This window comes from Humulus lupulus, chromosome 3 (assembly GCF_963169125.1).
Source record: "Humulus lupulus chromosome 3, drHumLupu1.1, whole genome shotgun sequence".
In the NCBI taxonomy this organism is placed as follows: domain Eukaryota; kingdom Viridiplantae; phylum Streptophyta; class Magnoliopsida; order Rosales; family Cannabaceae; genus Humulus; species Humulus lupulus.
In genome coordinates, this window is record NC_084795.1 from 137,946,398 (window position 1) to 137,967,092 (window position 20,695).

The window sequence follows — 20,695 nt, forward strand, 5'->3', positions numbered from 1 at the left end:
AGGTCGGTGTACACGATGAATATAGAGATGTACTTCTCTCCAACCTTATTCTTTTTGGACCCTGTCTGGTTGCCTTCAACGTTTCCCTTTCTCTTATTATTCTTTGCCTAGTTGTTATGGGTAGTGAGTTGAGCTGTAGATGAACCGTTCATCACCACTCCAACAGGCTTAGTGGAATTTGGTTTGTTTCAGCCATTGCAGACTTTGCCTCCTCGAGGTTTATCAATTCTTAAGCTTGGACCAAGAATTCATCTAAAATTTTATCTCCCTTCCTTTGGAGCTCTTTCCACAATTCACTTCCCACGATGATTCCTGACTGCATGGCCATGAGCTTGGCAGTATCATCGACGTCCTTAGTCCGAGTTGCTATGTTTGTGAACTGTTTGATGTATGCCTTAAGAGATACACTCGGTTGCTGTCTTATATTGGCCAGGGAGTTGGCCTCTATTCAAACATATTTTGCATCCTAAAATTTCTTTTTAAATTCATTCGATAAGTGTTTCCAGGAAGTGATCGAGTGCCTTTTAAACTTGTTGAGCCATAATAGTGTTGAAGGTCCTGAAATGGTTTGACGAATCAATAGTTCCATCAAAAGTGGTCAAGTTCAGCATTTTGAACCCAACATGATATGGAGCTATTGCAATGTGAGGAGCAAAAGGTTCGACCTCCTCGCCATAATCAAAGTCGTCCAGTTTTTTTCCAGAAAGGAGTCATTTCATCTGTTCTTCCATTATAGCCAACCACTCGAGGGTTGCATCTTTTACTTTCACATTATTTGGGAGCTGCTTATTTGCTCCCATCTAGTTCTGCACGTTAGTTTGGTTATGGTCCCTCCAAGCTTGAGCTCGGTTAATCAGGACGTTCCCATTGTCATGCACTATGGAAGGATATCCCATTGTCTAAGTATAACTCAAATCACTATTCTGGGCTAGCTGTCCTCTCTGAGCGTTTAATGGATCACACAAGTCGGACTTAGGATTAGAACGCAAACTTTGAGCTGAGCTCAACTAATTTCTTAGGTCACTTTCTTGTCCTCGGGAGTGCGTATTGCGAATACTCCCTAACCTTCCCTCACGATGGCTTTCCATCAAATAGCTTTCTTCCGCAAAGATTTCCATTCGCGGCTAAGGTCGTGGGGCCTGATTGTTCGCATGAACTCGGACTCCAGTGTCTCGAGATCGCATAGCCTAGTGACAAATTTCCATAGCCATTTTCCATGATTCGATGCCTTTTACCATACTATAAACTCTGCTGCCATAGTAGAAGAAACTACAAGTATTTGTTTGACACTTTTCCAGGATATCGCTCCTCTACCTAATAGATAAATATAGCCTGATGTAGCAATTTGCTCTCTTGGCACCCAGCAAAACCAGAGTCAGAATACCTTACAAGCTCCAAATAATCTAATTTTCTATATGTGAGCATGTATTTTTTTGTTCTCTAAATATACCTAATAATCCTCTGTTAGGGTTAATGCCATAAAATCATGTGTAAAGACATTTTGTTTATGGAATTTAATAAAAACACAATTTTCTTATAACTGATTGTTTGAATTATTAGTGAATAATTTATAATGTAAGTATCATAAAATTTGATAATCATTAATCAGAATATTATATTGTATTAGGTCAAGAGGATTTAGATCTTTAATAATGAACATAAGAGTCAACAACATATTAAAGTATAGAATCTTTATAAAATAGTTGTGTTGACGTGGTTTTTCGCCAACAATAGATTGAGAAGTCTGAAAATAGATGATTAGCCTTTTGTAAACCGTAAAATGAGACCACATGACATTTTACGTGGTTCAGTGGTTAAAATTCGCCTAGTCCACGGGTCTAAATTATTTTGTTTATGAACTCTTGGAGAAATTGTTTAAGACTATTTTTGCATACAAAATGTAGTCCCTTTTACTGTCAATTGCCTTTGTATTTATAGGGCGTTGATAGAAAATTTTTGGTAACCGTACAATATTTGGTAATTTACAAGAATGGGTAACTTCCCAAATTCATAATTCATTAAATATGTTGATTCCCTTGATAATGGGAATTTATTAGATAGCGATTACAAGTATTAATCGCGTATAGAGAATCTCCGAGTTTGTGAGAATTATTCCTTATGCGTGTCACAGTACTGCCGCAAGCTGAACGTGATCCTCGGAGTGGAGGTTATACATGAAGGGCAATCTGAATAAAGTGATGCTCGAAGCTTGACCAAGGCGATCTAGAAGTCGTGTCACAGGCCTTTGGGACGATTTTCAAGATCTCGCGTTATCTAGAATTAGTGACACAACCTCAAGCTATTAGAATAGACGAATTGTTGAAATGTCTTCAGAGTACAATAACCCTTCATTGATAGCTTGCCAGGTGTACCTCGAACAACATGATTGAGCTCGTATTTTTAGGGTACAACAATTTGCTAGTGTTAGGGTTGGTGCCTTAAAAGCATATGAAAAGACATTTTTATTTATATAAATAAGGGTATAATTTTATTATATTTGATTATTGAAATTATTGTTAGAAAAATTTATATATAAATATCATAAAATTCCATATTCATTCATGAAAATATGATTTTGTGTGCATACGAGAGAATCAAGAACATATATAATGAACAAAATAGTCAGCAACATATTAAAGTATGGATCTTTAATCAATGGTTGCTAGTACGATTTACTAAGCATATAGTTGGATGGAAGTAATCTAGATTTAGGTTACTGATGTGGATAGACATCTTAGCAAATGTACTTTATATAATTATGATTTTATATGACAGGACCGATGTGAATTAATTTCTATATAAACTTACTGATTAATGCTCAAATTTATACATTTTAATGCTTCGATTGTGTACATAAAATCAATTTAAATTAATTATTTTTATGGATCTAATTATAAGATTATTTTAATTGAAAATATTTAATGTATTTTGGTTATGTGTTATTTTTCAGATTTGAGAAGTGGTATAAATAAAAAGATGACAAAGTCCATTTGAAGGGCCCAAAAGAAGCCTAAACCAAGCTTAGCAAGTCCAATTGTGCCAAGTGGCACCATTAGGTTTGTTGAGCCAAGCCAAAGCTGAGCCGAGCCATCCCTGCAAGCCGACACATGTCACAAGCTCCGGCCACCTGACACATGCCATAGTCCCACGAGCTCCAGCCAACTGACACACGCCACGGTCCCACGATCTTGACGCTTCCCTGCAAAACTATATGCGCATTCGATACGCCTCCCCATGCCTGACGGAGCTATCTCCCACTCCACCAACAACCCTTTTTCAATGCCAATCTGAGCGCGACACGTATCCCACTTCCATCAAAATTTGAACCAACTTTCACTACTATATTGTACACGATTTTGAGGTCTATTTTCACTATAAATAGGACCCTTAAGCTAAGAAAATAGATATCAGATGGTAGAGAGTAGACTAGATAGTAGAGTTAGAGACAAATATATTTATTCTCTTATTTTTTGTTTATTTCTTTTATATTTTTTATGAGTGAAAAAATGCCTAGTTTAGGCTAAATTCTCTTGTGGAAAGACAAGAGTGGAGTTCATGTTTCACATTATATTTTTTAATATATTGATCCTTTTGTTCTTCATTTCTATATATTTGTTACAATTAAATTTCTTTTCTTCTAATTTCTATTATAACTTTATTGATGTCTTTTATATAAGTCTAGTTATGCTCTTCTTATGTAATTTAGGCTATTGATTTAATTTAGGATATTTGTTATATTATATGCTTCTTCTTGCATTCTGCCATTGGTATTTTGTCACTCTAAGGTATATAATATGATAGTTTTTTAAATTAGAAGTTAGTATAAATTTAATTAAGAACATATTTTTAGGTGAGCTTTGTTATATATATTTTCCAATTATAATTAATGGTGTAGAATTATAGTGGAGTAGAATGAATCTATTTTATTAAAATATATATGTTTGCATGAATGAAACTTGTGTCTTCCATATTGTATTTCTGATTCTAATTCTTCTTAATTTAGTGTTTAATTTTACAAAATTATTTTTTTTCCTCAAAGTTAAAATATTTTCAAGTTTCTTATTTTTAATTTAATAATCTTTCTTTTTACTTGTATTTTGTTTCTTTGTGGATACGACATAGTCCGTTAACTACTGCGACAACAAAGTGAATTATTGGGTGACATCAATTTTTGGCGTCGTTGACGAGGAGATAATTTTACAATTAAAGGTTTCTATAGTGAATTAATTTTTATTTTAGAAAAAAAGTATAATTTTTTTAAGTTTTCTTTTAATTTTTTTCTCACTAATTTTTATTTTTAGTTTCTTTTTATTTATTTATTTTCTCTTACTTTTAGGTTTAGAATTTTATTTTCTAGATTCAGGCTTTTTTCCAAAAAAAAATGCATAAAACTTTGAATCATAAATTTTAAAGCATAAAACTTAAAAAAAAAAAAAACTATTGAGAACATTTGTATAATTTTGGAATTCGGTAAAAACCAAACTTGTTTTGTCTTAGAAAAATTGGTTATTAAATAAAGTCTGTGTTAGCGTTACCCTCCAACCTTTTCTAAGAACATCGGGAAGTTCTAGAAAAGCTCTTGTGCCTAAAGTCATACCTTGGCGGCCTTCCCAATTGGCATGGGAACATTTTTGGTGTATACTTATTACACTATTACACACTAATACTTATTAATGTCATAAAATAGTGACGCACTAGGGAGATTCGTGAGACAACAAGTAGAAGCTTTAGAGAACTCTCCTAACTCATCGTCTTCTTCCACTCGTTCTCATTCACCCAATTCACTGAGACTTCCTGAACCACTCATGATGGCTCATCAAGATGAAATCCAACCATAAACACTACAGAATTATTTACATCCTACGCATACTACCACACCTTCATGCATAATGTATCCCAAAAATATGCCAAATTTTGATTTCAAACTCGACATAAATAAACTTTTACCAACCTTCCATGGGTTGGAAAATGAGAGTCCGTATGTGCACATTCGGGAATTCGAAGAGGATATGGCCACATTCAACAACCGAGCTGACATCACAAACATTGCGAGATTGAATTTCTTTTTGTTCTCTCATAAAGATAAAGCTAAAAGCTGGTTGTATTCTTTAAGGCCTAGAACTATTGGAACTTGGGACGAAATGACATCTGCTTTCTTTGCCAAATACTTTCTACACCATAATACTAACAACCTTAAAAGACAAATCTCTACCTTTACTAAAAAAGAACATGAAACTCTTTACCAATCAAGGGAAAGGTTCAAATATTTGCTCAATCAATGTCCCCACCATATATATGAAAGTTGGCGTCTGGTCGGCTACTTCTAGGAAGGCTTCAAATATCAAGAGCGCAAATTAGTGGAGATGATGTGCAATGGAGAGTTCCGCAAAAAAGATCCAGAGGAATCTTTCGAGTATCTAAACATTATCGCTGATAAAGCCCACACATTGACTGGACCAAGTACTACTAAAAGCATAAGTTGAGGATCTTACAACCAAAGTTGAGGATCTTACAACCAAGTACTACCAACTAAGGGAAGAGGATAGCTTTAAAGCCAAATTTCAGTCTCTAACAAGACAAGTTGAGGATCTTACAACCAAATAAGGTAGAGGAAGCCACATGGTATCCAAAGTTGAGTCACGAGAGCCTTGTTTTGTTTGTGGTGGAATTGAACATCAAGAACCAGATTTTCCTACCTTTAGCTAAATGAAAGGTGTGTACGAGGAGCAATGTAATTATTTATACAATAAGACCTACACTCCATACTCAAACTCTTACAATCATAGTTGGCGAAACCACCTAAACTTCAACTCGAAGGACTCAACACAAGCATCCGGGAGCCAATGGAGGCCTAAGCAGCAACAACCACAAAAAGCGTACATTGCTCCTCAAAATAACATGCACTCAAGTAATTTTCTTGAGACTACCTTGCAAATGCTTGTGCAAACACAAATGGCCTCTCAAGTCAAGAGGTCAAATCTTGCTTCACACAAATGGTGGAGAAAATGAAAGACGTGAAAAGCCAAATGACAAAGTTAAACACTTGTTTGGAAATTCAAGACCGTGGTAGACTTCCCGCTCAACCTCTAATCCATCAAAAAGCCCAACACATGAAATAAACCTCCACCTCTACAGATACAAATCTCAAAGAGATTAATTCCATCAATACTCGAAGTGGTCAAAGTACGATTTCACCATTAACTAAGACAACAACTACTTCAATGCATGCTCCATATGTTGATGTACCAATAAGCATTCCAGTAAAGGCGCCTTTTCCTTAAGCATTGAAATCTACTGGGAATGTACTGGAAAATCATGGTGAAATCCTAGACCTTTTAGCACAAGTGAAGATCAACTTGCCATTATTGCATGTGATCAAACAAGGCCGACTTATGCCAAGGTTATCAAGGATTTGTGCACCCTCAAAAGAAAGCACCATATCAAGAAAGCAGCATTCTTAACAGAACAAGCTAGTGCGGTAATTGCTTACAAGACACCGCCTAAGTACAAAGATCATCGTTGTTCCACCATTTCTTGGAAAATTGGGGAACAAGAATTTGGCCAAGACATTCTAGACTTAGGAGCAAGTGAAAATCTCATGTCATATTCAATATACTTGCAATTAGGAATAGGAGAACTCAAGTCCACATCTATGGTGCTACAATTGCCTGATCGATCAGTCAAGAAACCTCGAGGAATAGTTGAAGACGTCCTGGTTCAAATTGAAAAAATATATTAGCCCGTTGATCTTCTCATCTTGGACACTTAATCTGAAGTGAGTATAGAGTCCAAAATTTTCATCATTCTCGGTATACCTTTCCTTGCAACAAAAAATGCAATCATTAACTGTAGGAATGGTCTCATTAAAATCTCGTTTGGGAGCATGACTCTAGAAGTGAATGTTTTCCACATTGGTAAATAACCACCTGATACCGATGAGTGTTTCCAATCATATCTAATCAATACACTTGTTGCGGAAGAGGTCGAATCTAAATACACTTCTAATCATTTAAATCACCTCTTCCAAATTTATGAAAGTTATGAGCCCGATGAGTCTGAAATAAACTCTGTAATCATCAAACACTCACAGGATAAAAGAACCATGTTTTGGTATCCAATCTTTGAGGAATTCCCTCAAGATCGCAAAACACCAAAACCCTTCACTTAACAAGCTCCTCAACCAAAGTTGGCTCAACATCCTGATGGCTTAAAATAGTTCTTCCTGGGAGCTGATAACACTTTTCCAGTCATAATATCCTCCAAGATTAATGCAAAACAAGAGTAATAGTTAATCAATGTGTTGCAAGAACAAAGGGATTCATTAGGATGGATGATAGCTGACAGCAAAGGTATTAGTACTTTGATTTTCTCCCATCACATTCAACTGGAAGACGGAGCTATACCACATCGTGACCCTCAAAGAATATTAAACCCAACAATGAAGGAAGTGGTTAAGACTGAAGTCTTGAAACTTCTAAATTCTGGGATCATCTTGCCCTAAAGAAAATTGAGGCATCTCTCTCAATGTGTCACTCACATTACCTTGAACGAATTTGTCTGACAAAATCTTCGTAAACAGTTTTTTTAAGAAATTGATTTGAAGCTATCTTCAAGATCATTACATCAATTATGTAAAATTGTCTTGAATTAAATGATACTTCATTTCATGTGCTTTACCCTCTCATGATTTCTAGTTCATCTAGAATAGTTATATCTCCATTACTTTCGCAATGAGATACTAATAGTTTATTTAAGTCTGAAACTCTTTCCAGAATGGCAAAGTACTCAACTAAATAAAATAGCCTATTTAACTGCTCATAGTTGTTACATTTCGGTTTATATGGTGAAACATACAATTATGAAATGTCCAATACATTTCCATATTAATGTGTTTCCTCCACAGTTATGGAAACTGATTATGATATCAGTTCAACCTTTGGGATTTGAGGTCACTGCCTAAATAAACAAACATATAATCTCCATTATATTTAAGATACTCAAAAAATTAACTCCTTATAATTATTCAATGACTCAACCCATCATTAGATTGAAAACTGCTGACTATTCCCACCGTTTAACAAATGTTAATTCGAAGACATAACATTCGATACATTAAACAATCAATCATTGAGTTGTAGGGATACTGTCTCATGTCTTACTTTTCTAGTAAAAGAATAAATGAACATTATTATTTAGATAATACATCCTCCTGACTGGGAAGGCAAAAAGAATTTCTTGGATTTTTGTAAACTAAAGTATTTAAGATTCTTTCTATATAAGTCGCTTGAGACAGTGCAAAAAAAATTGTTCTTTCAGTCTCTATAGACATGAATGTATAGAACATGTTTGGCTTTTCCAAATCTAGTATTTAGAAATGTTCAGCAAACCATTTCTTTTCTATTGATAATTTCTCTACATCATTCCCAATGATCAGAACGTTATCAATGTTAAGAATAAGAATCACAACAGAATCTTTCTGGTCGAGATCTTCAAACGGTTTTGTCATGTCAGCCATTCAAAGACTACTTAGACACCAATATATATTAATCTCATAATTCATGCATAAAGCAATGGATAAGAGTATGTAAACAAATTTAAGCTTGGTTACAGTAGAAGGTATTTATTTGAGTAATAAATTCTTCTTTCTATTTATAGCCTTAGGCTATTAACCTTACTTTGAAAAGTCTGTACTTTCCTCTGTTCTCCTCTTCATCTTGAATATCATGTTTCAAACTGAAGTTTAATGAACTTTAGTTGGATGTTCAAGAATCTAGATGTCATAGGAATTCCAAATTCCATTTCTAAATTCATGGTGTTTCAACAATTGTTTTTTATTAAAACCTTTCATTACATACTAGTATGTGAATGAAACATATAGTTAGATTGTGTTACACACAACCAACTAAACTTTATATTTGTAACGGAGTAATTACTAACTAACGCTCCCACTACAATAATGCTTTACATAATTTGTGATATTTTTTGGTTTTATCATTGTTAATTATCAGTAACTCACATACTTGACTTATAGTAATTATTTCTAGTACAAGTTAACTAGAAAAATATATTGACTACAATAATTATGCTTCTTTAAAGTATCATTTAAGAGATACAAACACTTTTGTAATCTTTTATGAATATTAAATTGTTTCACTAAATGACTTCACAGAAAACTTTCAACTTATTCACATAACCACTTGTGAATCCCAACTTTTAAGTCTTTGATATTGTACAATCAAACATGTACAGAGCATAACAAGTGTTAAAATTATAGAAATAATAAAGATGATAACGATCACTCATTATCTATTTAATCTTATCTAATATGATTATATTCCATTTCTAAAATACTAATTTTGCTTATCATTGTAGTTGTATGTGAGTTGGGTTTGAATTCCAAGTTCACATGCAAAGTACTTGAATTCCAAATTCGAGTTTAGACTTCCTTTTGATCTAATCAAACAAGTCTTTAAGTGACTTTACTTTGAATGTTGCACAAAAATTCCTAGAAATTTTCTTTGCATTCAACAAAAATAAACATATCTTAAATAAATTCCAATCAATATTGACTTACTATTTATTATTTCTTATAGCTTTGAACATTAAAATGTTCAACATACATCTCTATGTATTAGCTAAACGATTAGGTGATTTTTGAGCCTTTATAAGAAAAAAAGTCTTTTTGTTAACTTTACTTAATAGACTAAATAAACATGGAGAGAACCAAAGAATTGTTCTAATAAAAGACTGTCTTTTATTTATTTTATGTGTCTACAAACCAATCTAAAAAATAATTCACATATATGTTTCACTTAATTGTTGTTGGAATAATATGTCTTATTTATTAAATCTATGATTTTCACAAAAATGAATAATTCATAATTACCATTTATACTCATTAATGAAATAGGTAGAACAAATCTATTTTAAAAAATAACAACTGAATTTATTATTCAAAAGAAATATTAAACTTGTTCACTCATCAAATAAATGAATCTAAAATATAGTTCTTAGAACGAATTATAGACCTAATTTAAATAAAAACACTTAATAGAAAGTTGAAAATAAACACTAAATTCCATTCCTGTTATTCCTTGGTTTATCAATCTACAATCCTTTTCGTGTTTCTCTTTCACATTTCTTTCTTTTCTTGAGTAATGCGTTCCTCAAAACAAGATAAAAAAATATGGTTTGTGGCATACAAATTTGAATCAACTATTAAAATATATTAAAAAGAGATGAGCAAATCATATTTACCCTTTCTTCTTGCAAACTTTTCAAGTGATCAAATAATCTCTTTTGATCTTTTCCCATATCTCTCGTATGTGGATTTAAGGTTTACATAGCTTGATTTAATATCGTCAGGCATAGTCTTTAGTATGCAATGAAGAACCAAATAATCAGATCTCATCCAATCCGCCTATTTTTTATGATCATCATATTCAGATAAAGTTGGTGGCTCATTTGGAGGCACATCAATGATTTCATCATACACTTTTAGTTTACTCAGAACTATATGTATGCTTCTGTACCAATCATCAAGATTGTTGAAGTCTAAATGAAAAGTACTTAGGTAGTCATCATAAGGATTCACTAGTTCTTTCACATTTTGAGGTCCTTGATTATGAATAAGAGAATTGACCACTATTCCTGGAAAATAAATAAAAAAATATAATGAATTAAAACATATAATAAATACCAGATTTTATTTGGAAAATTAAACATGATGCATGAATGCAACAAATAAAAACACATAAAAATTATATACTAATCTATGATAAATTAATTTGAAAATTAATGGACCAGCCTTGGGGTAGGTCAGACTAGCTCTAAATTAATTTTGAGACAAATCTCAATTTCATAAGTGAAAACTTAAAAATGTCTTTTTCTCTTTTGACTTATGAACTACCACTAGTTTGGTCAAGATGCACTAGTCATGCTCAAAAACCTAGATACACCTTCGGAGTCTAACCCATTATTTTCAATTAATGACTTAACTCAAGAGTGTGCCTTAGGATCGGTCAAATTTGAAATACATCTCTAATTATATTCTCATAAGAGAAGTCAACCTTGAGATAAAATAAACATATTCGGAAGTCTTTTCTTAGGGAGACCGCAAACGGAGGCGACATGAGGCCCTTCCTATGCCTCTCTGTGTTCAACCAATAATGGAGACCATGAGACTTATTGTCATAACTCCCTCTCCCACTTACTATTTTTTTTTTAAAAAGTGTGTTTTTCACAAAATCAATATTTTTTAATTTAGTTGTAAAAATAAATTTAATTATTTTCACCAAATGATATTCTAATAGTAATTAATCCAATTAAGCAAAAAATAAAAAATTGTGCCCTTAATTCTAATTTTAATTTTTCTTTAATAAAGAGAATATCATTTTTATTTTAATAAAATATTTTTCATTAAAATAACAAATTAAACAACTTTAATTTTGATTTACCATCTAAACTAATTAAGACTAAGTTTATTATTATATGAATTATCATATATAAACATATAATAAAATATAGGACGTTCCTAATAGCATGTTTCTACAGAAATACAATGCATGCTAATTTCATACTGTGTGGGTATGTGAATGGCATGTTATAATGCACGACAAAATATTAAACACTTTAATTTTATTCAAACATTTATAATAAGTAAATAAAATTGGGTTGGTAACTTTTTTGTATTTCTAAAAAAATTATAACACTTGCCAAAAATACATGAAAATGTAACCTAGACTAGCTAAGGCCTGATGAAGAGCACCTTGATCTCGAACCTTAAGATGTAGTCTTGTTGAGCCAATGCCATCCTTTTCCATATCCATTTTAAATTATACAACTTTTTAATTATTTTAAACAACCTTTTAAAATAATGAAACTTTGGGTTTTAACATCCAAATAGTTTCTAAGGCCCATTTTGAATTTGAGTAATTTAATTCAAAAATAAAATTAAACAATTTAATTTTCAATAAATTAAAATTAAGAATAATTTTAATTTTGGATATTTTAATTAAAAAAAATTTGTTATGGAAGAGAATAATTAAAACATTTTTAATTAAGGAAAATAATCAATATTATTTCTATTAACGCGGTTTATCGCCAACGGTGTATTAAGAAATAATAAGGTAGATTAGTGCTTAGAAATAAACCGTAATGAAAAATGAAATGAATTCACAAGAATACAAATCTTTTACGTGGTTCAGTTGTTAAAATCCACCTAGTCCATGAGTCTATATTATTGTTGTTTTCTCTCTATTTTGGCAGAGTTTCAGTATTATAGAATAATGGTCTTTTTTCCTGCCCAATATTCCCAGTATTTATTAAGAATTTCCATGGATAGGTTTGGGTAATCGCGTGAGTCAATCACGCATATACATATTTATTACATTTAATACAAACAATTTCCATTTATATTGAGATATGAATTGATAATAGAATAATAGGTTCCTATTATCTCGGACAATAAATATGGCAGCCTGGTCATAAATAACCGTATAATGGGATTCTGAATCTCCAGGGATCCGCGGGTGTGCAATATATTCAAATTACCACGAGCTGAATACCTCCTCCAAGCTCGTACTTCGACTGTCGTTTTAATATTACGAGCCCGCACTTCACAACCTTCATGTCTGTAGCTTGGGTTAAACCCAAGATGCCTAATACCACACGTGTCCACATGAAACTGGAGTTGTCTACGTGGATAATAAGCAGATATCATTCCCTTGATTTTTTCTCCGTATATTTATTTTCCAGCTGTACCCGAGTTGAGTGAAGGAACTCGTGCTAAAATCAGGGTAAAAAATTTGCCCCCCATGTCCCTGCTCGTGTTTCACGTCGTCACTTTCTAACCTACACAGTAGGGACTTTTAAACTTTTGTTGCATAATACCATTCCTACCCACTACTTGAGTACTGGACACATGGTGTACTGCAATTGGTGTCTGTTTGGGTTTCGAGGACTGCAATAATTGTCTTGTCACCTTTTTGCCACCGTTTTTTATATTTAACATTGGCCCTTGGATCTTTAACTAACCCAATTGGATGACCTAGGTCATTCTACACAATTTACGTATAAAAAGGATGGCCAAGTTTCAGACTTCACCACCTTTCATTTAAAAAATTTCCCCTTCTACAGTTCCGAACCTCTCTTCTTTTCTAGAAATCCCCAAAAATTGTTCGCCGCACCCAGTCGCTCAGAAGTTTTCCAAGAACTTCCCTTCGCGAAGTGTACATATCACCGTCGAAGAACACACTGCAAGTATCTCATTCTTTGGTTTTAAGACTTTTTTTTAATGGACTTCTGTTCATCACCATTTTCATCCGCAATATTCACTATAGTCACTGTTAGACTATTTCCAAATGCTTTTAGGGAATATGTTTTGACTTAGGTTCAACGGGTGAGTCCAAAAATAGCTCTAGAAATAAGACATTCATAAAATTGAGAAATTTTTGGGTAATTTTAATGATGAATTAATTTAGAGAATACCCATTTGGGATAAAGGAAATGAAGTAATTTTAGGTTTCAAACCAGATAGCTTAGAGGTTACGTTTCTTGGGTGGTCTTGTACTAAACCGTTTCCCAAGGTAAGTAATGGTCTCGCAGTCTGACACACGGATCCCTAAATATGAGGGTCTGTTAGGAAACCGAGGCGCGTAACTTAGGGTATCGCTTGGCATCACGTGATGGGGCTGAGTATAACCTTAGCTCGTATAACAAAAGTAAACCATTCTCCCCTTCATTTCCTTGCGTAAAAGACCTTAAATCCTTTTAGGTTGCCTACTAATTAGGTCATTTTTCTCTTTAGGTGCTGTGATGGCTCTTCAAAAGAAAACCGCCCCAAAGAAGAAGAATGCATCAAGCTCGTCCACTCCATAGAAGAACAAGGGGAAGCAGATCCCCCCAGAGTCTCCCATCCCGCACTTCGGTCTGGTGGTGGAGAAGGAGCTTGTGGTAGACCTCAACGCCTACTTCGAGGCTGAACGCATCGTATCAAAGATCACGCCCAGGGGGTGAATAAAATCATGTTGAGTCACAACATAGAGGTCGGGACCGAAAATCTCCTTGCCCGACCTGCATTTGAAGGGGAACGGAGCTGCTCCGCTCTCCAAGACGACTTTGCAACTTGGAGTGATGAGCATCTGAAGGCTGGGGCCTTTCTTCCCCTGGACCAATACTTCGTGGACTTTTTAAATTACGTGAAGTTGGCTCCATTTCAGCTCCCCCCAAAGTCTTATAGACTTTTGGAGAGGCTGAAATATTTATTTTTGAAGCATGAGTGGGAGGTCCCTACCCTGACATATATACTCTACTTTTTCTGCCACAAAGCTAGCCCGGAGCAGAAAGGGTGAGGTGACAGGTTCTATTATCTCACAAGGTTTCCCAACTCTGCCCCCGTCATCAAGCTTCCCAGCCATCCCAAGAAATATAAAGACTTGTTCTTTATGTCGAATGGATTCCAGAATTGTGAACACCGATACTTAAACCAACCTTGTAAGTTCCTTGTTTTTGTGACTTCAACTCATGACATTTTCATTCCTTTCAAGATGTTTCTTTTGTACATGTCTTAACTGAATTTGTTTCTCGTGCAGCCATATTTGCGAGGATGGGAAAGTCCGTGACCCTTGGGGGGTCAATATGAGAAGTTATCTGGGCTTCCACCCAATGAGAAGGAGCATATCCAGGTCGTGAATGACGTCACGATACTGGAGTGCAAGTTGATCACTGAAGGTGAAACGTTGGCCTTAAGGTCCCAGGCTACCCTTCTGGCGATCCACGAGCTTCCCTCCTCTCAAGAGGAGGCCCTGCCAGCCATTGAGGGTGAGGAGAAAGAAGAGGACGAGGTGCCTATTGTGAGGAAAAGGTGAGCTTCTGAGGCTGCCCGAGAACCTGATTTAGAACGAGTTGCATCAGGGGTAGCAGCCGGCCCCTCTGGGTAAGGTAACCCATACCCCTATAGGGAATTAGATAGGGCTTTTATAGATTTTAGGTTAGTTCGATTTAACCCAAATCAGCTAGTCCATCATCATCCTCATAACCCATATCGTAATATAACCCTGCTCCAATGTGTAGACCACCTTGTGGTACGCCATGACAGTAGTTACCCTAAGGACACAATTGTTGTTGACAACACTTTAAACTTTAGATCTACCATTTTTTAGGAGTATGGAACCAACCGTAGGACCTAGTCTTCTCTATTCCAAGGTGCAATTGCCTCAAGATTTAGACAATATGTAGATGAATCCAACCTTGAGGAAGGACCTGAGCCTGAACCCCTTAGGATCCCATAAATACTAACCGTTGTCTCCCTCTCCTACATTAGTTCCAAGTCTGGAGGTCATGATAATAGACTCCTCCCCCCAGCTCAGAGGATATGATCTTTGTTTATTTTCTTTCTTTATGTATATTTCTGACAACCTTATTTGCGAACTAACTCAATTTTTTTCTTTTCAGGCAAAGAGATGGAACAATCCGGAGCTCCTGACCTCTGCACTGCTTTCCAAGTGAGGAAGACTAGCTTGGGCTTCGTCGTAAAGAGGCTCAGGATCTTGAAGAAAACCCCCTGCAGCGGGAAACACCTCAAGATCCCCTGCCAAGGGGAAAGATGCAAACTCAACTCGGGAATCAGTTCCGGTGAGTTCTGTTACTGATAGGGTTCCTCCTCCACCTCGATTCACGCCTCCTCGGGCCCAAGTAATACAAGCTGAGCCTCCATCCCCCACTGTTCGAATACTAGTAGATCCTTGAAGCTTTTCGGGGCATCATTTATGAGATGGCGAGCCATATGGTGGGGCACGCTTATAAGGCCAGCTCGAGGGATCTGAGGACCATTGAGGAGCGCAGCCCAGAGAATGTCATGGAGTCAACTATGGGGATGAAACTCACCGTAAGTTGTCTTGTTGTTCCTTCTTATTGTAATCAAGGGTATATCTCTGACCTGTTTTGTTATTTGGCAATTTTTCCTGGCCCAGTATCGCTGCATAGCCCGGGCTAGGGCTAGAGATGATAAGCTCCAGGCCGAACCAAACACTGCCAACACTGCCCTAATAGCTGCTCAAGAAGGCGAGCATGCCGCTCTCACCTCGTCCTAGGAAAGTGAGCAGGTTGTGAAGACTGCATTATCTTCCATCTAGGCTCAAACTGTGCAACATCAGGCCAAGGTTGATGGAGCCAAAGAAAAACTACTCGAGGCCGAGGCCGCAGTCAAAGAAGAAAAGGCGACCTCATTGTCTTCCATGGAAGAGATGCTATACCAGTGATGGGCCTTCAACTCGGATTGGAACTTCTCTTTCATGGGGGTCGAGCTGTGGGATCTATACCTTTCAAGATTCAAGGCTCGGATCTTGCAAGAACTTCCAGAGACTGGTGAGGCTTCCGAGGCCGCTAAGGGAGATGATGAGGAGGTCAACTCGGCTAGGCGAACTGGTGGAGCTCAATGATAGCTTTTTTTTTAATATATTTTTCTGTAATTGTTTAACAATTTTTTTAATTAAACAATTGCCTTCGGGCTTGGTTCAAGGTTTTTCTCCTTGGGATAATTTGCCTGCTTTATCTCAATAAATATCTAACTTTTTGATCCATTTATCTCTCCTTTACTATCTTTCATGTTTGTGAATCCTTAGACTTGTACATTCGAGATTTTAGGAATCAGTTTTTAGATTGGGATAGAATTTATCGAGCTTGGTTATATCCAAGTTTTGTATGTTGATTTGTATCATACCTGTTAAAAGTCAGGCCTTGAACCCAGTTATATCTGGGGTTTTTAATTTATTTAAACTTAGTTCATGCTAGGTTTATTGATAACACGACCTTTAGCAAGCCCTTAACATTAAACAATTTTCCCAACTTTCCAAGTTTCGGACTTGGTTGCGTCCAGGGTTTTAAATGATTTAATTTAGTTCTCGCTAGGTTTATTGAAAATCCACACTTTAAAAAGCCATTGAATAATCAATATTTCAAAACTTCTAAATTTCAAACTGGTTACGTCTAGGATTTTAAATAATTTCAACTTAGTTCGCGCTAGGTTCATTGAAAACTCGAGCTCTAAAAAATGTGTCGAATAATCAATTTTTCCAAACCTCTAAGTTTTGGACCTTGTTGTATCCATGAGTTTAAATAATTTCAACTTAGTTCGCGCTAGGTTCATTGAAAACTCAAGCTCTTAAAAAGATGTCGAATAATAAATTTTTTAAAGCCTCTATGTTTTGGACCTTGTTGTATCAAGGGATTTTAGTGATTTAAACTTACCAAGCAAGCTTAATTTTTCCAATCTCGGGTTATATTCCCCCCAAGTAACAAGAATGTAGAAACTTTCTTGGTTGCTTTCACAAAACTAGAACACAAACTCATACTATCTTAAAAATTATTTAATAATACACCTATTATTTAATAAAACAACTTTTATAAATAAGCCTTACATTAATGGTCGTGTTACTGATAATATTTTTTCAAATGTAGGGTGTTCTAGGTCTGTGGGACTACTTCCTTATTTAGCCGAGCTATCTTAAAAGTTCCTTCTCACAAAACCTCAATGACCTGATGTGGTCCCTCCCAATTCGGGCCTAAAACACCATCCCTGGGATCTTTATTTGCTAGAAATACCCTTCGGAGAACCAGGTCGCCCAATCCAAATCTATGCGTCTTAACTTTAGAATTAAAATAGCGAGTGATTTTTTGTTGATAATGGGCGAGCTGTAACTGCGACTCTTCTCTTTTTTCTTCAATCAGATCGAGGGATGCGTTAAGTAGTCCCTCATTCTGTTCTTGGTTGAATGTCCTTTGCTTGTGAGTGGCTACCATGGCTTCGACTGGAAGGACGGCCTCGCTTCCAAAAGTTAAGGAAAAAGGAGTATGTCCCATGGAGGTTCTGTGAGAAGTTTTGTATGCCCAAAGTACTTGCAGGAGCTATTCAGGCCATAATCCTTTGGCCTCGTTTAACCTCTTCTTCAGGCTCGCCTTTAGGGTTTTGTTCACAACCTCGACTTGTCCATTGGCCTGCGAATATGCTACTGAGGAGAAACTCTTAGTAATGTCGTATTTTTCACAAAAGTTAGTGAAGAGATCACTGTCGAACTGTGTCCCATTTTCTGACACGATCTTTTTTGGAAGCCCAAACCGACATATGATACTCTTCACCACAAAGTCTAGGACTCTCTTTGAAGTGATGGTTTCCAGAGGTTCGACTTCAACTCACTTCATGAAATAGTCGATCGCCAACACCGCGTAACGAACTCCTCCCTTTCCCATAGGTAGGGACCCTATTAGGTCGATTCCCCATACCGCAAATGGCCACAAGGATGATATCATCGTTAGCTCGACTAGAGCAACTCAGGCAACTATGCCAAAACGTTGGCATTTGTCGTACTTCTAGAGATACGAGATTGAATCTTTTGTTAGAGTGGGCCAAAAATAGAACTGCCTCAGTATTTTCAGTGCTAGGTTTTTCCCCCCAGCATGAGCTCCACAAAAGCCTTCGTGTACTTCTTGCAAAATGGTTTTAGCTTCCTTGAGTAGAACACATTGTAGGAAAGGCAATGAATGACCACGTCGGTACAATATCTCATCCACTATCACATACCTCGGAGCTTGATATAGTATTTTTCTTGTATCCTTTCTATCCTCAAGTAGCCTTCCTGTTGTGAGGTATTCCATTATGGGAGTCATCCAGGTCGGTCTTGTGTCGATCACTTTGACTTCTACCATTTCTGTTGCACTCAGATTTTCCAAGAATTCCACTGGCACTACAGTCAATGTCTCAACTTCCTTGGTGGTGGCAAGCCTTGCCCAAGCGTCAGCATTAGAGTTCTGCTTGCGAGGTATCTTTTCAACAGTACGGTACTCAAATTTGGATAGCTCTCCCTTCACCTTAGCTAGGTAGGTTTCCATCTTGGTACCTCGAGCTTGATATTCTCCCAACACTTGATTAATCACGAGCTGAGAATCACTATAGCATTGGATGGCTTTTGCCTTGAACTCTCTTGCCACTCTCAGCCCAGCTTGTAAAGCCTCATATTCAACTTCGTTGTTGGATGCTTCGAATCTGAATCTTCAGAGCTGTATGGAATCGATGCCCTTCCAGGGAGATTAAGATGATCCCTGCTCTTGATCTGTTCTCGTTTAATGACCCATCGACGAAGATTTTCCATAATTCCTGAATCAGTTCCTTCAAGAGCTTCTCTAGAAATCCGGTGCATTCAGCCACGAAATCAACAAGGACCTGACTTTTGATTGAGGTCCGTGGCACATACAGTATCTCAAACTGGCTAAGTTCAATAGCCCATTTTAACAGACGTCCCAATGTTTCAGGTTTTTGCAACACCTGCCTTAAAGGTTGGTCGGTCATGATGTTGATTGAATGAGACTCAAAATGTGGCCGGAGCTTCCTGGAAGCCAGTATCTGACAGAATGCCAGCTTCTGTATCAATGGGTATTGTGACTCAGCTCCGAGAAGTCTCTTGCTTATATAATATAATGGGTTTTGAGCACGGTCTTCTTCTCAGACTAACACAGCACTGACTGCATTTTTTGTCACAGCCAAATAAAGAAACAGAGGGCCAGTTGAATTTTTAGGTCGAGTAATGCTTGTTCGCACTCCTCAGTCCATTAAAATTTCTTGTTTCCCCTAAGCAAGTTGTACAATGGTAGGCACTTGTCAATAGATTTTGAAATAAAACGATTCAAAGCAGCCACCTTTCTAGTCAGGCTTTGAACTTCTTTACACGACCTAGGTGAGGGCATTTCTACCAACGACTTGATTTTCTCGAGATTTGCCTCTATTCCCCTCGTGTTGACTATGTAGCTAAGAAATTTTCTTGACGCCACTTCGAACGTACACTTCTGAGGATTCAGCTTCATGTCATACCTCCTTAAGATTTCAAAACATTCTTTTAGATTGGATACATGGTGATCGACAGTCTTTGATTTGACAAGCATATCATCGACATACACTTCCATATTTCTCCTGATCTAATTAGCAAACATTTTTTTAACTAAGCATTGATATGTAGCTCTGACATTCCTCAGCCCTAAGGTCATGACTTTATAACAATATATATTATTTGGGGTCATGAAGCTAGTATGTTCCTGGTCCGCAGGATTCATCGTGATCTGGTTACATCCAGAATACGCATCCATGAAGGACATGAGCTTGTGACCTACCGTGGCATCTACCAACTAATCAATCCTTGGGACAAGCTTTGCTCAGGTCAGAGAAGTTGATGTTGGTCCTCCATTTCCCGTTTGGCTTTGGGACCAGCACGAGACTGGAAACCCAGATCGGGGATTTTGCTTCATGAATAAACCCACACTTTAAGAGTTGAGCTACTTCTTCCTCAAGAGCTTCAGCTCGGACTGTTCCCAAGCATCTCCATTTTTGGGATTTCGTAGGCACGTTCTTCTCCAAATTTAGAGTGTGCATGATTACACTCGGGCGTATTCCCACCATGTCTTCATGTGACCAGGCGAAACGTCCTGATTCTCTTGTAAGAACTTGATCAGGTCCTTCTTCCTTTTATCATTTAGATTCTTCCCAATCTTTATGACTCTTGAAGCTTCATTGGGGTCAATGTTTACCTCCGTGAGCTCCTCTATAGATTGGAGCTTTGACCTGTCTTTGCCTATCCATGGGTCAATTTCATCGTGTTGGGCATCATTACTGTCCTCTTTTTGACGAGGTTCTTCCGTCCCACAAGTATAT

General features: G+C 36.4%; 1 non-coding gene across 1 annotated transcript; it reads right to left on the reverse strand.

Moving 5' to 3' along the window:
* Positions 1-5,189: 5,189 nt before the first annotated feature.
* On the reverse strand, positions 5,190-5,296 carry LOC133828304 (small nucleolar RNA R71). The gene has a single exon (XR_009890932.1). It is a non-coding gene; the product is annotated as a small nucleolar RNA R71 (small nucleolar RNA).
* Positions 5,297-20,695: the final 15,399 nt, after the last annotated feature.